A 14,740-nucleotide genomic window follows, 5' to 3' on the forward strand; every position below is an offset into this window, starting at 1 on the left:
ACACTCCTCTGCAGACACACACACACACACTCTCCCATGCATGCACACACACACACACACACACACACACGACAGGGAAGAGGATTGGCCGCGCGACCGAGCAACACCATCACTGCCCCGCTGGCTCGCCCCCCCCCCCCCCCGCGACCATCTCCCGCCTTGTGCAGGCAGCCACGGGACCGTGGGGAAGCGGAGACCAAGGAGGTAAGGGGGGGAACACCCCGGCTACCATCACCGCCCCGCGCGGGTATTGCGGGAAGCCGGGGCAAGCGGAGAACACCCCCACTACCGTCACCCGTGCGGGTATCGCGGGAAACAGGAAGTGGCGTGGGAAGCTGGGGTAAGCGGGGAACACCTCCACTACCATCACCGCCCTGCGCGGGTATTGCGGGAAGCCGGGGTAAGCGGGGAACACCCCCACTACCGTCACCCGCGGCGCGGGTATCGGGGGGAAGCGAGAAGTGGCGTGGGAAGCCGGGGAGAGAAGGTGGGGAACACCCCCACTACTGTCACCCACGCGGGTATCGCAGGTATCGGGGGAAGCGGGAAGTGGCGCGGGAAGCCAGGGGGAGAAGGGGGGTGACACCTTGGCTTGCAGGGAAGGAGTAGAGCGGCCACAGGATGGAGGATTGGAGAGTACTTACTCTCGTACTCTCCAACAGATCTCCGGCCAGAAAAAATGGCAGCTCGTTGGGGGCGGGCTCATATAGAGCCTGGCCGCGCGCCCTCAAAGCCTGGGAGCGCACGCCAATCAGCTGTCAGGTAGGGGGAGTTTTTTTTTTTTCAGCCAGCGCGAGCAAGGAAAATTTTAAAAAACCAACACGTGTGCTGCTTGGGCCAATTTTTACTCGCCCGGAGGTTAAATCCACCCGCCCCGGGCGTGTAAATGTATAGGATTGTCGAACACTGAATATATGTATGTATATACAGCGTGTGTGTGTGGTGTGTGGTGTGTGGTGTGTGGTGTGTGTGGTGTGTGGTGTGTGGTGTGTGGTGTGTGGTGTGTGGTGTGTGTGTGTATGCAAACACAAAGAAGATGCGAAACCAAGGAATGTGATTCTAAAAATATTCCCTCCCTTCAAGGAAAATGGACAGAAAACTACTACGCAGCCAAGTCCGAGAGGAGAGAAGACCGCGTAGTCGAGTTCCGTTTGCCAAGTCCGAGGGGAGAGAAGACCGCATAGTCGAGTTCCGTTTGCCAAGTCCGAGGGGAGAGAAGACCGCATAGTCGAGTTCCGTTTGCCAAGTCCGAGAAGTTAGAGAAGACAGCGTAGTCGAGTTCCATTTGCCAAGGTCGAGATCAAGAGGAGGTAAGCAGACTGAAGCCGGGTCAGGAACGTGGATACTGAAAAACAAGAGTAAAGCCAAGCCCAAGACCAGAGCAGCACCAAGGTACCAGAGATTATGCTGAGCACTGACTGACTGAGAAGTAGTTATATATCCGACAGGCGCCAATCAGAGGGAAGGAGGGGCGGAGGCAGGCCTTGAGGAAGGGACTGGATAGGAGTCCAGTAGAAAAGGGGACGGACAGGGGCAGCCCTGAAGCTCGGGAGCGTGGCAACGCGATAGGAGGGGGCGGGGCTAGCCTGTGACCAGATCGCAGAAGCGCAGGTCCGCGCGTCCTGTAAAGACGACAGGCTGGCGCGCGCGACCCAGAAGAGGAGAGGGAGCCGTGGGAGAGACGCCTGCGATGGCGGGAGGGGGAGTCGGCGGGAACCCAGAACTGTAGTGGCGACCGCCGAGGAGGGTAAGGGAGAGATGCGGCGTGCCGGTCGTGAGCCCTGGGCCCTTAAACCAAGCAAGAACTCCCGCCCCCCATGAGCCACCGAGCATGCCCTCCCGCCCCTGTAGTGAGCCGCCGAGCAAGCCCTCCCGATCCCCCCCCCGTGAGCCGCCGAGCACACACACGCAGAGCCACACAGACACATACATGCAGAGTCTCGCGCGCACAGAATTCACAGTTCATATAAATATATTAGCACGGACCACATGCGTTCTAAGTCACACTTCTTTGTGTTTTGTCAGTGAAATTGATTTGATTTTGAATTTAAAACATCACCATCACAAATACAATGTGTGTGACAAAAGACAAAGAAGTTTCACTTAAAATGCGCATGCTCGGCACACACACACACACACACACACACACACACACACACACACACACACACACACACACACACACACACACACACACACACACACACACACACACACACACACACACACACACACACACACACACACACACACACACACACACACACACACACACTTTTTATTTGTTTGGAAGAACCCTTGAAGTATTTTGCAAAATTTCGGGGAACCCCTATCTGGATCACACATATTAGGTTCGACAGGGGTAAATCACAAAATTAAGCAGTAGGGTTAATAAATAATAATTAACTCATACTTTTGAATAAACAATGTGTATATATTTTGTAATGATTTTTTTTTAATATAATTGTTTTTTATAAAGTCGTTAACGAAAAAAAGAAGTTACATTGTAATGTTTTATAATACATTCACAATTGAAAATAATAAAAGTTTTAATAGAATAACATTGATTCTAATTGCCTCCTAATTGAAGTTCAACATGTTTCAACAGAACACTAGAAGCTCATTAAGCCACTACAGAATCTGCGTAACCTTTTCACTGCCAGAGGTGACTACAATACATTGAAGAGTAATATTAAAAGTTCCTGGTTTGCAATCCGGACGCGGTATGGTGGAGCATCTGCATGAGGGACCGATAGGCACTCCGGTAGAGCCTCCCCATTTACTTACAAGTGTAATTTCATGGACTTATTTGTATCTTTTATGTGTTTATGTAATACAACACCTCTCCTCCATTTGTCATCACTGAGGGGAAACAACACATTGCAACAGAAGATACTCTGCAATCACCACATTTATGACGTGTCACTACTCACATCTGGTCATGTGAGTGCTAGTCTCTTTATATATTTAGTTACCTTGCATCACTACTCCCCCTGCCACCGGGTACAAACCCCTATTGTCTCTGTACTTCCGAGACCTACGTCGAGAGAGAAAGGAGCTTGGTTGTGTACTACATCAGGAAATATTTGCTGTAACAGAGGTGCCAAACTCTGCAACAGATGTGCAACAGATGTGCAGATTACTCACACATGGGCGTGTGAGTCTTTCAATTTAAATATATTTTCAGTCTATTACTACACCCTCTCACCCCGAGTCCCCTCTATCTATTGGGAGCCTTAGAAGAGAAGCATATATCTTCACAGAGCATTTTACTTATATACAGACCACTCACACATGGCCGTGTGAGTGAATTAATATATTATTTTGTCCTACACCACCTAGACTTTATTTCATCCATAAGGTCATTTGTAATTATACTTGTTAACCTATTTTTTTTATTGTCTTTCCTTGTGCGCAAGCTGTTACTCTGTCCCCACTTCACCAGATACATCGCAACAGATCACAAAAGTTGAATGGCAATTCATGTAAAAGTTAATCTTATAAATGTTGGACGTAACGTTGGACATAAATGTAGTCGGACTTACACTAAACTTACAGGCTGTGCATGCTGCACAGGTATAGAAGCTCTTGGTACTATGTGCCAGTAATACTTGGGAGAGAAAAGAACCCCAATGGAGAGCACTCAATCAGATGCACAATGTACAAAAACCAGGACGGGATATCTCTACAATGATGTGTGAATGTGTACATTAAAAACCATTTTTATTAGAGTCATAACTCAAATTAAAATAATATGGATGCTAAGTACCAGGGTGAATGAGACTCAAATGAGCCAAAAAAGCGCAGCGAAAGTAAAAAATACCTGGTCTCAAGTGTATAGTGTGGGCTACTACCCTTGATGATATGTGCAGGGTAGAGCCAGATGTAATCAACACCCACTGGATTCGGTGTCAGGTAGTAATTGGTCACTAGTATGATCACCTGTGTCTGTCAGTAATCTAGTTTAGGATAGTGGTGAGTGGTGTTATATATACCAGGTCGCAAGGTATCGAGAGGTAAGTATGTCAGGTAAGTGTTCACCATAATAGACTCTCGCAGGGACAGACCATGATCACCAGTAGTAAGGAAAACCAGATCAGCAGGTCGCTGCCATAATCCCTGAGTGGTTGCTGCTGAATAAAAGCACCACAACTGTATTAAAGCACTCACACACACTGACTAAGTTCTACCTTCACGCAGATATCTTGTAGAGTATATCTGCTACAGGTAAGTGACCATGGGTCCAGTAGGTAGAAAAAATAAAAATTGTAGTACACAAGTAGTGTCTACATACACTCGAACGACGATAAAATCAACAAGAGGCACTGGTAGCATAAAACGGCAGGAAACGTGGCGCTGCTTAGTAGCTGTACACTCTTTGGCTAATGCTTAGTGTCTCAGTGCCACGATTAACTGCTCAAATATACCGGTTACAAGCTCAATGCTTAAGACAAACTCTCTGTTAGGGAGTTAGTATGGGTCCAGGACGCGCTCCGATCACGAGCTGGGCTTGAGCCTTGAGAAAGCTTTTGCCTAAGCGAAACGTACGTCGGCAGTGACGTCATTATGTCAAGGGGCGGGACAAACGCTCGTGATCCCCTCAGCACTCCACACGAGCACAAGGAGCAGACCACAGGGTTTGATTACTGTCTTCATACAGGGTTTGATTACTGTCTTCATTTGCTATTGCCATTAATCTTACATTGACTGTTGTGGACTCCTGGTGCTTCTTTGCAAGCTGCTTTCTTGCAGGCTGTGTTCAGCCTTGACTGTACCATTGCACTCAGTTTCTGGTAGTACATGAACTACTGGCATTGACTGTAGTGGATTCTTGCTTCCCTGCTATTAGCTGTTTAGCTGTATTTAGCCTACACTGTATGTTTGCTATCTTTTTTCAGGGGTGTCTGATTTGACCAGTTATAGGGGAAGGGAGGCTTAGGGAAGTACCTCTGGGACCTTTTGGATCAGGGGGAATGGGCTAGATGAAGAGGTAGTCCCTCGAAACGTTGCCCCCCTAGCATACTTGCCGTTCTCCATTTTTTGTGTATATTCCTTGTGTTTCATGTTATTTTCCCCTTTTCCTTTTTCCACCCCCAATCCCTCACTTTGTGACATGCCCATTTGTGATACTGGTTTCTACAAACACATTTGATTTATTTATGGTTTGTTTTATTATTAAATGTTTATTCTGCATTACAACTGTTTTCATCATTTAGCTATTAGACAGTGAGTGCTGGTACTTACGTAGATTTGATAGATTGTAAGCTCCACGGGGCAGGGACCTGTGCCTGCAAAATGTCTCTATAAAGCGCTATGTATAACTAGCAGCGCTATGTATAACTAGCAGCGCTATACAAAAACATGCTATTATTATTATATTTATGAAATATTTGCCTGATTTTCGGGGCCATTTGATTGTACTGTGTGATGAAATACATTTTATTACTGCAATTCCAAATCGGATTTTTCTTTTTGTTCTCCAAAAGGCTCTGTCAATTTTTTAAACTGGGATACTGTATGTTCAAGATCATTGGAAGAATATTTTCTTTCAAAGAAATTGGTTCTTAGATCGCTCGCCTGAGGCACAAAAGCCTCATCACTAGAACAATTGCTTCTCAGGCAAACGAACTGTCCCTTGGGAATATTTTTAATCCAATGTGGATTATGATGGCTGTCAACCATAACGTAATTGTTGGCTTGTATGGACCTAAAAAAAAATATATACTGTTGTAATTAAAAAGTCCCCGACATGATGACAAGTGCCACAAAGGTGAGTTTTCTTCCGGTGGAACTAAACAGAAAGTGGGGTTGATGTAACAAGGTGTTGTAGCAGGAACGTGTTCCAGTAGCAGTAGTAATAGATGGCAGTGCAGGTTCTGTAGTAGATTTTCCTGTGGTCCTGCAACACCACAAGTTTCTGTTCTTCCACGTTTCTCACACAATTAACAAACCTAAAATTGGGACAGTTAGTGAGGTCTCAAAGTAATGTCTATTTTATAAAGGAAGAGCTGAAAAAAAGATACAAGTTGTTAATAATGTGACTTGTCTTTTCTTTCTTCTCTACAGTTTTTGAGGTGAACAGAAGTTAATGGAGAGCAAAGTATATACGATGGCTCACTTGTATGTAACCACAGTTTGAAAGGAATGGGGGCCACAGGCCACACCAGTGACTACTTTCTTATTACATAATAAAAATATTGTTGTAATTAAAAGTCCCCGACACGATGACACAAGTGACACAAAGGTGAGTTTTCTTCCGATTAAACTAAGCAGAAACAGAAAGTGGGGTTGATGTAATAAGGTGATTGTAACAGGGGACTTATCCCTGTTCACAAATGTGCCTCTAATCCAGCAGTGTGGTGGTTAATTGCTGGTAGGCAATTAACTAACACCACCTGCCTTATTAGATGGCTTAGAAAAGCCTGTCTTTTGAGACAGGAAGTGAGACTCCTTAGCTCACACCTGAGCTGAACTTTGGAGACAGAGCAGAGATTCCTTAGTCCACAACGGGGCTGAACCAAGGAAGGGCAGATGTCTTGAGCGACAAGCTGACCACAAGACAAAAGGGGACAAGATTCTAAACTTGGAGCCTGACATTTTCTGTGCACACAAGGGTGCGGTTCCAGGAGAGCAGAGAAGCTTCCCCTACAGCAGCCCAGCTAACAGATAAGACTTTTCCGTATAAGACTATTATCTATGTCTGTGTATTGATAAATGTCTCCATGATTTGGGGCTGGTAAATAGCTTAGCTAACCAACCCAGTCAAAGAGGGCTGAGCTACATGTATATACTGTATAGTCTCCAAAGCCGAGATAGGGGTTTTTGGTTGGCTCACTTTTGCGCTTATGTTGATTTTTTTGCTGTTTAAAGCGACAGGCACAGTAAAGCCTTGTTATAATTTCACCTTACAACAGTCTCCATTGTGTATCTCTGCACATGTCCTCCTACATATCGTGTCAGAAATTTGGGATGAGAGGTGGCCTTTGAAGTTTAAAGGGCTGGAGAATGCCTGTGGAATTTTTTTTGTGTGCTTTTGCCTGCATACAGTCTTGCAAACAAACCTGAGCAACAAAAACAAAGATTCACCTGCAGCAGAGATCAGAATTAAAGGGATACACACCCAGGCAGGAAACTTACACTGCACTGAAACCTACAAAACCACAGATGGACTCTTTTCCCCAATCCCAAGAGGAGAGAGAGAGAGAGACTGCTGAAGTAGGTAAAACCTTATTTGCCTATCACAACGTGTAATATGGTCATTGAAATAGGGGTTTTGCCTTCCAGCCATAGTCAGGGTACAAGAAGTGAGTCAGCCCTTAAAAGGGATAGGTGTTTGTTGTTTTCAAAAGTTTCGCTGAAGCAGTGAATACAGATGGTGACCCGCGAGCGGTCCGGATTTTGCAAATAAAGGTTGCCACACCGCATAGGACTACCAGCTGTGAATTGAGTATATGAAGAAAAGTGTGAAAATTGATGTAAGACTGTGCTGAAGCAGGGGAATTTTTAGCAAACAAACGCTGAGTGTAAAATTGCCTTACCAGGGAAAAAGGGATTGCTGAACTGTGTAAAAGGTATTCCAAAGCCAATTGCTGAGTGTTGAGTCACCCTGCCGGGAGAGAAAGAAATATTCCACTGCAAAGAATGGGGTTTTTTTTTTCTGCAAGTAAAAAACTCTGCCTATGTATCTTGGGAGCAAAACAGGCCCCCAAAGTGTGAAGTGTGAATGCCATAATACCCAAAGATGAGACTGAAAATTACTGAACTCAAGCAGAAAACCAAATTCTGTTGCTGAAGCGGAGGGATTGTACATAGCAAGTAAATAGTGTAAAGCAAATGCCTTTGCTGAAGCCAGAAAATGGGTAGCTAGCAAGCACTGTATTTAAAGAAATAGAACCCTGGGAATTTAAAATGGCCACCCAGCTGAAGTCAAATACAGACTCTGTAAAAATAGGGAAGAAAATGTGTTCCTGGTGTAAAGAACCCCACCACACGGAGCAGTGTCCCTTCAGGCCTTATTCAGACGTTGAGAATGAATGCATGCACAGTAATGCTAATGTTGTAAAACTTACCCAAGGGAAGGAAAAGTCTTCAGAGAGGCCTGTGAGAGCTATGACCTCTACAAGCAAAATATGCCCACCTGTATGACTACAACTATTGGGGGTTCTAGCAAATACAGTGACAACAGCTGCAATAGCACCTCCTGAGGTCAGGAAGAAAAATATACCTGATAGCCCCAAAATGGAGGACAAAATACGGCGTTCCTGTAATGAACCCTACCCCACGGAAGAGTGGCCCTTCCAGTCCGATGAGGAGGAAGACATCTCTTATGGGGAACCCAAACCGAGTCACACCCACAAAACACTCCAAGAATGGTGGGGGTGCCTGAACTAGGTACGAACCGAAAAGACCACTCCCTATGATGACGAATATGATCGGCGGGAGAAAGAGCGGGAGCAGTGGATCACCGAATATTTCCGTCCGCTATTACAGTTGCAAGAAAAGCCAGGTGGATCCAGTGACGCTGCTAAAATTTCAAATGAAGATGGAGACCCCAGTATCCCTAAGGGGACAGTGTCATCCAATACAAAAAGGCGAAAAAAGAAAAAGAAAAGTGGTTCTTCACTTACCGTGGAAGGAACAGACATCTGCAGATCTTGGAGGAAAAGGGGGTCCGAAATGCCCTGCAGCCTAGAAAAAAAATGGAGAAGTCGTCCCGCGGATGACCGAATATGAAGAGGGCCCAAGGCAGAAGTCGTGTACCCCAAAGAAGTGTCTGTCCGGTGCTAATAGTGGAAAAAACTCAACCAACCATCCCAGGGAAGCGGAGCCGGAACCAGTGAGTGACGATCCCTTGACCAGCCCTGGGGATGCCCTGAAGGATGCCAGGCGTGACTGTGATCTGCTCCAGGAACAATTGAAACTGAAGAAAGATGATTACACAGAGCTACTGAAAAATAACGTGAAGCTACAGAAAGATGTGCTCACAATGCACTCTTTGGCCAGGACAAAATTGGACGATCTCAAGACTGAACTAGATACTGCAAACGCTACTATTTCCGCCATGGATGAAAAGCGGAGCCAACCTGATAAAATGATGGCTAAGCTGAAGCAGAAGTATGAGGAGGCACTGAAGCAGATGACAGTCTTCCAGCAAGAGGTTCACACTCTTCGCATAGAGCTGAATGCCTCACAACAGGATGTCAACAGTGTCCGGACAGACGTAGACGTATCTCAGAAGAAGGTTCATACACTCCACAGAGCACTGGGTGCCTCACATCATGAGATCAACAGCTGCCGCACAGAACTGGAAGTCTCCAGAAAGGACCTTCTCAGTCTCACTGAGTAGCTGGACATGTCAAAGAAAACTATCCTACATCTTAACTTAGATCTCAAAGTCTCTCAGAAGGAGCTTCAGAACCTAAACCTGGAGATGGAAGTCTCACTGCCGCCGCCCTCCAAGCACTATGCCACCGCCCTCTCACTGCCTCCGCCCACCCTCTCAGCACTATGCCACCGCCCTCTCACTGCCTCCGCCCGCCTTCTCACTGCTATCACCCGCCCTCTAAGCACTATGCCACCGCCCTCTCACTGCCTCCGCCCGCCCTCAGCACTATACCGCCGCCCTCTCACTGCCTCCACCCGCCCTCTCAGCACTATGCCGCCACCCTCTCACTGCCTCCACCCGCCCTCTCAGCACTATGCCGCCACCCTCTCACTGCCTCCACCTGCCCTCTCAGCACTATGCCGCCACCCTCTCACTGCCTCCGCCCGCCCTCTCAGCACTATGCCACCGCCCTCTCACTGCCTCCGCCGCCCTCTCAGCACTATGCCACCGCCCTCTCACTGCCTCCGCCCGCCCTCTCAGCACTATGCCACCGCCCTCTCACTGCCTCCGCCCGCCCTCTCAGCACTATGCCACCGCCCTCTCACTGCCTCCGCATGCCCTCTCAGCACTATGCCACCGCCCTCTCACTGCCTCCGCCCGCCCTCTCACTGCTATCACACGCCCTCTAAGCACTATGCCACCGCCCTCTCACTGCCTCCGCCCGCCCTCAGCACTATACCGCCGCCCTCTCACTGCCTCCACCCGCCCTCTCAGCACTATGCCGCCACCCTCTCACTGCCTCCACCCGCCCTCTCAGCACTATGCCGCCACCCTCTCACTGCCTCCGCCCGCCCTCTCAGCACTATGCCACCGCCCTCTCACTGCCTCCGCCGCCCTCTCAGCACTATGCCACCGCCCTCTCACTGCCTCCGCCTGCCCTCTCAGCACTATACCGCCGCCCTCTCACTGCCTCCGCCCGCCCTCTCAGCACTATGCCGCCGCCCTCTCAGCACTATACCGCCGCCCTCTCACTGCCTCCGCCCACCCTCAGCACTATGCCGCCGCCCTCTCACTGCCTCCGCCCACCCTCTCAGCGCTATGCCGCCGCCCTCTCACTGCCTCTGCCCGCCCTCTCAGCACTATGCCGCCGCCCTCTCACTGCCTCCGCCCGCCCTCTCAGCGCTATGCCGCCGCCCTCTCACTGCCTCCGCCCGCCCTCTCAGCACTATGCCACCACCCTCTCACAGCCTCCGCCCGCCCTCTCAGCACTATGCCACCGCCCTCTCAGCACTATGCCGCCGCCCTCTCACTGCCTCTGCCGCCCTCTCAGCACTATGCGCCGCCCTCACCACTGACCATGCCAGCCCTCATGCTGCCACTGTCGCAACAATGGTAATACCGGACACATAGGTGTCCGGTATTACCTCCAATTTTATACCGTACAGGCAGCAGAATAACCGGCCTGTCCGGGTGAAAACCGGACACCTGGCAACCCTACCCACAGATGACGAAAGCCAATATAGTGGTGATTCCTATAGAGGGTAAGGACCCTATATGTTGTGGTAGCTACAGCCCAATTTCATTGCTAATACGGATCTGAAAAGCTACAGTAAAATCCTGGCTAACAGGTTGAGCCAAATATTTCCTAGGATTCATCCATTATAGTTACACAGTTACATAGTTATATAGTAGATGATGTTGAAAAAAGACATGCGTCCATCAAGTCCAACCTATGCTAAATTTAGACAGATACTTTATCCTATATATACCTTCTTATGGATCCAGAGAAAAAACCTGGGGCAGGTTTGCTTCCGATTCCTACTCCAACTCCTTCTCCTCTAGCATCGGTCCTTAGAAGAGAGAAACTTGAGCTACCATTGCTAAGTGTTCCATCGAAGATCTGGAAACGGCGGAAAGTAAAATGACAATTCACGTGTTTACGGCAGCCCGCTGTGCTATTGCAGCGGCCTGGAAAAAGGTGAACGCGCCCTCTAGACAGACGGTTTTACGGAGACTAAGGGAAATAAAAATGATGGAGCTCCTTTCAGCGCAATTGAGCCAAAAACTTGACAAATTTCACAAAATCTGGGAAATTTGGCCGGGCAATTAGGAACACATAGACATAACTACAGAGAAACTAGATAAATGGGCTTCTCCCCCCTCCCCCCCACCCCTTTCTTTCTCTTCTCTGTTCTTCTCTATTCTTTGCTAAATTCTACGAGAGTCACGCAAGGAGGCGGCTGCTTCCCTAGCACAGCCTAAGATGTGGAAACAGATCATATTAACACAAAGGGCCTCATGCAGAGAGCAGCGGTAAGGTGAATAGCGGCATTTTTTGGAGAGAAATGCCTGTAGAACTGCAGGTACTGGCGAGTTTTAAAAAAAAGCGCCATGTTTTTTTTTTTTTTTGTGATTCTCGCCGAGCTACCGGCAAGAACCTAAATTTCCCGTTCTAAAAATATCCATATTCAGAAAGGCGCGATCGCCATCTAGTGGCTGATCGCGCCAATAACATGGAGAGAAATTCTCTATTTACCTCCGCCAAAAAAACTTGGCTGGAAGCTGGAGGTCGGCGGCCGGTGGGGGAGGAAAAAAAAAAAACGCGTTTTTTTTTCAACACGTTTCAACAGCGCTCATATCGCTGGTTGAAACTCTCCATATGCAGAAAGGATTCTAAATGCAGTTTTCGGACCTTTCTGCATATGGAGAAAAAAACTCTCCATTAAAGCTTCTTTTTATTCCCCTCTCCAATTCTAAATAGCGCTGCTCTCTGCATGAGGCCCAAAGACTATGTTAAAACGAATATTTTATTTAAGCACTGATAACGAATTGTAGAGGCTTTTTTTGTTTTAAACACAACTGGTAATACTTGAACAATATGTGTGTACCAATGTTGAATATTTGTTGTGTCTCTCCAAAACAATAAAAAAATTGAAACAAAAAAAAAAAAAACCCCAGTGTCATATTATCCAATGACATCTCATAAGGGGAAAACTAAATTCCTCCCTGACTCCAAGAATTGGCAATCAGATTACTCCCTGGATCAACATCCTTCCCATGTATACTTATTTGGTATATCCCTGTATACCTTTCCTTTATAGCGCTGCTTCCCCGCCTCTGGGAGATTTGCACTATCTGGTGTTGTGGTGCTTCATACCTGTTGGTTCCAGGAGATGCTAAACTTCCACGATGTTGTAGAAACAGGACAGGCTTTTAGAGGGTTTCAGGCTGTAGTTCTGTAAGGATTCTGCTCAATCCGTGCCGGGTTTTCACTACGGTCCAGGTTTTCTGTCTCTCCTGCCCTTTCTGCTCTCTGTGGTTATTTTGGGTGCTGGCAGCCTGCTTTATACTGTATGAAAGGAAAAAACCTGGGCACTGCGGATTTCTGCATAGAAAATGTATTAGCCAATAGTTGACGTTTCGGCCTCAAGGGCCTTTCTCAGAAGCAAATGGCACAATGAATAAATAACATGTGAAAAGTTCCATATATAGACCCCACCGCAAGTGTCCTTAATGGTCCCTGATGGGTGTAATTGTCTTCCTTAAATCTCAATCCGTCACTTGCAGATGATGCACAGGGCTGATCTCCATTCTCATTTGCTCCAAAATCTCCTTCTCCAAATCCCGCGATGTTATGACGTCATCAGTAGGTTCCTGTCCTCACGTTGTCCTGCCTTCTCTGCGCTCCGTTTTGCCATTTTGATGATGTGATTCTTTCCTTCATCCATTCCAGTAGTGGGGCGGTGCTTATCATTCACTCCTCCTTCCACATTCATTGGCAAGTGATGTCATCAGTAATCGGAGTCCCTGTACTGCTTCCCCTGTGAGGTTTATCAGTACACAAGAAAGACACTTAGAAATGTCTGCAGGGAGTTCTGGCATTCAGTGACTTCACTTAAAGTAATGGCTATAGAACAGGTAAAAAACAGCATGACAGGTATGGATAAAGATATACTTTTATTGCAACGTGAGGATTATTGGATATTCACGTTGGATACAGTTTCCAAACAATGTCTGTTTTAGCCCTATGAGTGAATCGGAAGACACGGGGTGCAATGTATATCCCAATTAAAAATTAAAATATGTATTTTTATTTTAAAATACTTTTTTTTTTTTTTTAAACTCCAGAGGTGTGTATGTTATTTTATACTCCACTAGCTGAGAGACCCGGCGTTGACCGTGAGTTACATTTAGCGCTAGGAAAAGGGGGGGGGGAGAGGGGAGGAAAAGGGGGGGGAGAGGGGGGGAAAAGGAGGGGAGGGGGGGGGACGGTGAACAGGAGGGGGGGGACAGTGGCCGGGGGGAGGGGGGGGGCAGTGGCCGGGGGAGGGGGGACAGTGGAAAGGACAGTGGACAGGAGGGGATGGGAGGGGGGGGAGAGTGGACGGGGGGGGGGGGGACAGTGGAAAGGACAGTGGACAGGGGGGGGGAGAGTGGACAGGAGGGGGGGAGAGTGGACAGGAGGGGGGGAGAGTGGACAGGATGGGGGGGACGGTGGACAGGAGGGGGGGGACAGTGGCCGGGGGGAGGGGGGGGCAGTGGCCGGGTGGGGGGGGGGGACAGTGGAAAGGACAGTGGACAGGAGGGGGGGAGAGTGGACGGGGGGGGACAGTGGAAAGGACAGTGGACAGGGGGGGGGAGAGTGGACAGGAGGGGGGAGAGTGGACAGGAGGGGGTGACAGTGGACAGGAGGGGGGGGTGACAGTGGACAGGAGGGGGGGTGACAGTGGACAGGAGGGGGGGGGTGACAGTGGACAGGAGCGGGGGAGAGTGGACAGGAGGGGGGTTGACAGTGGACAGGAGGGGGGGGGGCAGTGGACAGGAGGGGGGTTGGTTTGCTTTAAATTGACAGGTCCCTCCTCTCCACTCCCCTTGTATCTTTCTCCGCTCCTGACCCCCCCTCCCCCCCATGTGTAGCTCCGGTCCCCACTCTACAGTGTCTGAGACACAGTGTAACACACACACACACGCACACAGACACACACAGTGTCCCACACACACACACACGGTCACGCTGTGACACACACACACACACACACACACACACACACACACACACTCACCTCTCCTTCTGGCCGCCGCCATGTTAGTTAGTCCGCGAGGGAGGAAGGGGTCCTTCCGTCCGCCGCCATCTTAGGTGCCGCGTGGCAGCGGTAGGCTGCCCTGGCCAATGCCTGTCCCCGCGCCAGGGGAGGTGAGTGGAGGGAGCGGGAGGTGAGTGGAGGGAGCGGGAGGTGAGTGGAGGCAGCGGCAGGCTGCCCTGCCCACTGCCTGTCCCCGCGCCGGGGAGGTGAGTGGAGGGAGCGGGAGGTGAGTGCAGGGAGCGGGAGGTGAGTGGAGGCAGCGGCAGGCTGCCCTGCCCACTGCCTGTCCCGCGCCGGGGAGGTGAGTGGAGCGGGAGGTGAGTGGAGGCAG

The 14,740-nt window shown here is 48.9% G+C and overlaps 2 protein-coding genes across 6 annotated transcripts in view; both read right to left on the reverse strand.

Moving 5' to 3' along the window:
- LOC142466911 (uncharacterized) overlaps positions 1-13,073 on the reverse strand; it is a 28,998-nt gene extending 15,925 nt beyond the window's left edge. Inside the window, exons 1-3 of one of the 5 annotated variants that reach the window (XR_012788271.1) lie at positions 12,483-12,989; positions 11,095-11,225; positions 5,760-5,951 (exon numbers count right to left, since the gene is read on the reverse strand). The gene's annotated coding sequence lies outside the window, so the exon portion shown is untranslated. Of the gene's footprint in view, positions 1-5,759; positions 5,952-11,094; positions 11,226-12,482 lie in introns of those variants that run through there. The other 4 variants (XM_075572518.1, XM_075572517.1, XM_075572516.1 and 1 more) reach the window with 4 other exon arrangements.
- Positions 1-14,740, reverse strand: part of LOC142466919 (uncharacterized) — a 248,109-nt gene that overhangs the window by 90,834 nt on the left and 142,535 nt on the right.

Source organism: Ascaphus truei, chromosome 15 (genome assembly GCF_040206685.1).
Source record: "Ascaphus truei isolate aAscTru1 chromosome 15, aAscTru1.hap1, whole genome shotgun sequence".
In the NCBI taxonomy this organism is placed as follows: Eukaryota; Metazoa; Chordata; class Amphibia; order Anura; family Ascaphidae; genus Ascaphus; species Ascaphus truei.